Source organism: Nyctereutes procyonoides, unplaced genomic scaffold, assembly GCF_905146905.1.
Source record: "Nyctereutes procyonoides isolate TBG_1078 unplaced genomic scaffold, NYPRO_anot_genome, whole genome shotgun sequence".
Lineage (NCBI taxonomy): Eukaryota > Metazoa > Chordata > Mammalia > Carnivora > Canidae > Nyctereutes > Nyctereutes procyonoides.
Window position 1 is genome coordinate 18,527,841 of NW_026575041.1, and position 6,118 is coordinate 18,533,958.

The window sequence follows — 6,118 nt, forward strand, 5'->3', positions numbered from 1 at the left end:
GCAGGGGCTAAACCGCTGCGCCACCCAGGGATCCCCCAAAACTTCCATTTTTTATAACAAGAAGCCAGTTTCTGGATATATATATCTTGTTTATTTCCAAATCTCAATTTGAGGTATTTATTTCATGGCTGCTCCTTTTTTAAGACTATTTTTTTTTTTAGAAGAGTTTGTAAGTTCAAAGCAAAATTGAGGGGCATAGAAATTTTCCAGTTACCTCCTGCCCCCACACATGCTTGATCTCTCCCATGATCACCCCCACCCCCAGAGGTGTACATTTCTAATAACTGATGAACCTACAGGGACACATCAAAATCAATCAAAGTCCATAGTTTACACCAGGGCTTACTCTTGGTATTGTACATTCTATGAATTTGGACAAATGTATGATGACATATATCTATCATAGCATATCATACAGAGTATTTTTCACTGCCCTAAAATTCCTCTGTGTCCTATTCATCTCTACTCCTCTCTATACCTCGCAACCCCTGGAAACCACTGATTTTTCACTGTCTCCATAGATTTGCCCTTTACAGTACACTATATAGTTGGTATCTTATTGTATGTGCCCTTTCAATATTGGCTTCTCTCACTTAGTAATTTGTATTTAAAGTACTTCCATGACTTTTCATGGCTTGATAGCTCATTTCCATTTAGCACTGAATAAATATTACATTTTCTGATTGCATCACAGTTTTCTCACCTACTGAAGGGCATTGTGGTTGCTTCCAAGTTTGGCAGTTATTAATAAAACCATCATAAACATCTGTATTTGTGTGGACAGAAGTGACCAATTTCTTTGGGAGTGTGATTATTGAATCATATGGTTAGATTATGGTTATCTTTGTACAAAACTGCTAAACTGTCTTCCAAAGTGGCTGCATCATTTTGCATTTCCACCAACAATGAATGAGAGTTCTTGCTGCTCCACATCCTTGCTAGCATTTGATGTTGTCAGTGTTCTAGAGCTTGGCCATACTAATAGGTGCATGGTGCTATCTCACTGTGGTTTTAATCTGCATTTCTATGATGACATATGATGTGGACCATCTTTTCATATTTGCCATCTGTATACCTATATTGGTTAAGGTTCACTAAGGTGTTTGGTCCACTTTTTAATCAGCTTGTTTATTTTTTTATTGTTGAGTTTTAAAGTTCTTTGTATATTTTGGATAATAGTTCATCAAATGCGTCTTTGTAATTATTTACTGCCAGTCTGTGGCTTGCCTTATTTTCTTTTTTTTTTTTTTTTATAAATTAATTTTTATTGGTGTTCAATTTACCAACATACAGAATAACACCCAGTGCTCATCCCGTCAAGTGTCCCCCTCCGTGCCCGTCACCCATTCACCCCCACCCCCCGCCCTCCTCCCCTTCCACCACCCCTAGTTCATTTCCCAGAGTTAGAAGTCTTTATGTTCTGTGTCCCTTTCTGATATCTCCCACACATTTCTTCTCCCTTCCCTTATATTCCCCTTCACTATTATTCATATTCCCCAAATGAGTGAGAACATACACTGTTTGTCCTTCTCCGATTGACTTACTTCACTCAGCATAATACCTAGAGGGAACTTTCCTCGATATCTTAAAAGCCATCTACGAAAAGCCCACAGCAAATATCATTCTCAATGGGGAAGCACTGGGAGCCTTTCCCCTAAGATCAGGAACCAGACAGGGATGTCCACTCTCACCACTGCTATTCAACATAGTATTGGAAGTCCTAGCCTCAGCAATCAGACAACAAAAAGACATTAAAGGCATTCAAATTGGAAAAGAAGAAGTCAAACTCTCCCTCTTCGCCGATGACATGATACTCTACATAGAAAACCCAAAAGCCTCCACCCCAAGATTGCTAGAACTCATACAGCAATTTGGTAGCATGGCAGGATACAAAATCAATGCCCAGAAATCAATGGCATTCCTATACACTAACAATGAGACTGAAGAAAGAGAAATTAAGGAGTCAATCCCATTTACAATTGCACCCAAAAGCATAAGATACCTAGGAATAAACCTAACCAAAGAGGTAAAGGATCTATACCCTAAAAACTATAGAACACTTCTGAAAGAAATTGAGGAAGACACAAAGAGATGGAAAAATATTCCATGCTCATGGATTGGCAGAATTAATATTGTGAAAATGTCAATGCTACCCAGGGCAATTTACACGTTCAGTGCAATCCCTATCAAAATACCATGGACTTTTTTCAGAGACTTAGAACAAATTATTTTAAGATTTGTGTGGAATCAGAAAAGACCCCGAATAGCCAGGGGAATTTTAAAAAAGAAAACCATAGCTGGGGGCATCACAATGCCAGATTTCAGGTTGTACTACAAAGCTGTGGTCATCAAGACAGTGTGGTACTGGCACAAAAACAGACACATAGACCAATGGAACAGAATAGAGAATCCAGAAATGGACCCTGAATTTTATGGTCAACTAATATTCGACAAAGGAGGAAAGACGATCCACTGGAAGAAAGACAGTCTCTTCAATAAATGGTGCTGGGAAAATTGGTCATCCACATGCAGAAGAATGAAACTAGACCACTCTCTTGCCTTATTTTCTTGATATTACTTTTGCAGAGTGAAAGTATTTTAGTTTTAATAAAGTTCAGCTTATCAATTATTCTTTCATGGATCCTGTCTTTGGTGTTTCATCTCAATGCATTACACATCCAATGTCATCTAGGCTTATTCTATTAATATTTTAGTTACTGATGCATTTACTTAAGTCACTTGCTTCAACCCCCAATTAATACATAATTAAGCTGTGAGTATTAGAAAACATAATTGCCAAAGTGTTTGGATTTCTACAATTCAATGTTTCTCCTCTACAATCAGGATTCATAAAACTACTAAAACAGTAACTTTTTTTAAAAAGACAATCAGGGTAACTCATAGATATGTAAGAGTTTGTCTACTAGATCTTGTAGGTGATATTGCCTTTGGTCATTCAGAGGGAGTTAAATATCATAAATTGAATATATTCAACATGTGTTTGAAATTTAGAAAGGGGAAATTGGAATCTTTTTTTTTTTTCAGTACGGTCCCTTATTTCTTCATCTTTCTCTGCTACAGTAGTATATTTTGGCTGCAAAGCCCTCTGTCCACAGAGATAAATTTTCCTACAGGTAAATTAGGCTGTTTTATTATTAAACACTCCCTCTACTATTGCTAAAAAGCCTCTAAGAGCATAAGTAGATTTAATGATATCAACAATTACTATATCTGAAATTCAGGTCATTGAAGCTGAGCTCAAGGTCAAAACCAGTTCAGTTTCTGATTTATAAACATTCACTTTACAAAAAAAGTTTAAAAGGTTGTTGCCCACCTGGCGTGAGATTTCCTATCACCCATCACTCAAGCTTTGTGAAAAGCAATTCTTTGAGTTCAGAAATGGAAACTGAATGATATGAAAATAGGAACACAAAAAGGAACTTGATCCTGAAATCTAGGTTTGGGCTTGACGCATGACATGGTAGTCCACTTGCCCCAAAATATCTTCCACAAACTGCTTGATATGCCTAAAAAGACAATCGTTCATTCAGTCTAACACAGGATAATACAATGGTTAAATGTTTTGACTCTAGAATCGAACAACCTGGATTCAAATCTCGGTTCTACTCTCACAAGGTATTTGTTATAAACACACTTTTATATTCTTCTGTGTTCATTTGCTCACCTGTAAAAGGTGATAATAAGAGGACTTGCCTCATTGGATATCTGTGGAACTAATGAATTCTTCTACAGAAACTGCTCAGAACCATGCCTGGTATGTATGAAGTGGTATTAAAGATAGTATGTGAATTACTGTTATTGAACCATGCTTCTATCATCTCTATTTTTAAAAATTTATTTATTTGAGAGAGAGCGAGAATGAGAGAGCACAAGCAGGGGGAGCAGCAGAGGGAACAGCAGAGGGAGAAGGAGAAGCAGGGCCCCATGTGGCTGATCCCAGGATCCTAGGTTCGTGAACTGAGCCAAAGAAAGGCAGACTGAGCCACACAGGTGCCCCTGTCATCTCTTTAGTAACAAATTAACTGAGGCAATAGAAATTCTAATAGAAGGAAAGAAGGGAAGAAAGAAAATCTAGAGTGATATAGAATGAAGAAATATTTATTCAGAAGTGAAGGAAGGTACAAAGTGAAAGAAGGAAAGGCACCAGAAGAAAAGTACAGAGTAGGATGTGGCATGGTGTCAAGAAACATTTAACCTGATCATTAAAATCTTGGCCATGAATGAAATTATATCGGAAGGAAACAGCCACTTCCTTACCCTTCTATATCTTCCTTTCTTTTGCACAAAATGAACCAGGGAGTCTTAAGATGCAGAACTCAATCTAGGGCTAAGGCCTTCAAAGATATCTCAGATAATATGAGCCAAATGCTTTTAACATTGTTTCTATTGCAAACTTACGTTTAAATTCTAACTAGAACTTCACAATTCAAAGTTTGGGTATAGTCTTTTGCCAAACCTTTTGCAACTCCAAGCAGAAGCCTGTGGAAAAACCTCCATATGAAGCCCAAGGAATAGAAATACAATGAAAAGGACAAGAGTCCTGATGACAACAGCTGATACACAGAACCCAAAATGGAAATATAAAAACCATCTGTTAAAAATTCACATTTGATGAGTTGCAAGCCACTGGGAACTTTTAAAGTCTTTACTATCTAAGCATGGCTGGAACTACACTGGTTGCTGGGTGCTCAGAGAAGAAGCCAACTCCAGTTTACCTGGAGCTTGGGCACCAGTAGTTAAGCAGAAGCAAGAATAAAGGGAAGATGACCATTAAGCAGCCCTTCTCAGAGAGCAACACAGGAGAAAGAGGAAGGAGGCTGAACAGATCTATTTCCCTAAGAGTGCAGATTCTGACACCTTAGGCCAAAGGGAGAGCCATTTCAAACAAGGTCATGTTAAAGCAAGAAGAGAGAAACTCTTTTTCCAAAAATTATGTAACTCAAGCTTTCTAAGAATTTCCAAGCTTCTTATATTGAGTACTTAGTCTGTGCCAGAATGAAGGCAGATCACTTAAATGTAATATCTTATTTAATCATTATTAAAAAATTCTATGATTGATTTTTTAGTCCATTTTATAGATAAGGGAACTGAGAACCACAGTGAATAAGATAGTAAGTGGTTTTAATAAGGTCACAAAACTGTTTTGTGGTGAAACTTCAAATTCCTCATTAGAACCTGAAAAGCAATATAGTTTATACTAATAATAGGACATATCCCATAAAATATTTTGCTCTCTATTTTCCAAGCAAAGAAAGGAAAAGTAATAATAACAATTTAGAATTTCACCAGGAAACTCAGACTTGTTTCAAACATAATAAACTTCTGCAATTTCAGATACCCTGATGATTCTTAGAGGCAAATAATCACCTCTTGCATATATAATTCAGTAAATTATCTCTCCCAAGTAGATAGCATTACAAAGCTTTGTAACAGATCATGTGAGTTAGTAGATTCAGAAAAAAGTTTATTTTTTCTTTAAAAAAATAAAACTACTTAAAAAAGTGATATAGTCTTGTTTCCTTTCCCAATACATATGATTTCACAGATGCTCATGTACACACACACACACACACACACACACACACACACACCCTCTTACATCTACCCATCTCCTCGAGAGAGACAAGAGTCCATTATAAACACATTAGATTAATTTAGCCCTGTCTTTTCTGTATCGTTAACTTGTTTTATTCTGGCTGTCTATATGTCAGTGTACATTAACTTCTAAGAGAAAAATTAGAATACCCATTCCAAAGCTTAGCTAAACTTCATCATCATTCTTCCTTGACAACTCGGTTCTTTGACCCCTTTTTAATCTATGTCCCAAGTTTACAGTTAGAGAAAGAAGCGGGAGAGTGAAGTTGATGTTAAGTAAGAAAGCATTTTTGTCTTTCCAGTGTATAAAATCATTAATTTCAGGAACCAGAATAGGGTATAAAATGCCATCTTTTAATATTATTTTTAAAGATTTTTTTCAAGCAAGCCAGCATAAAAATAGAAATGGTGTAAGTAGACTAATGGAGACATATCAGACATGTAATTAAAGCTATAGGTGTGCAGAGTACTGTCAGCCCAGACATGTATTGTCACTGATAAA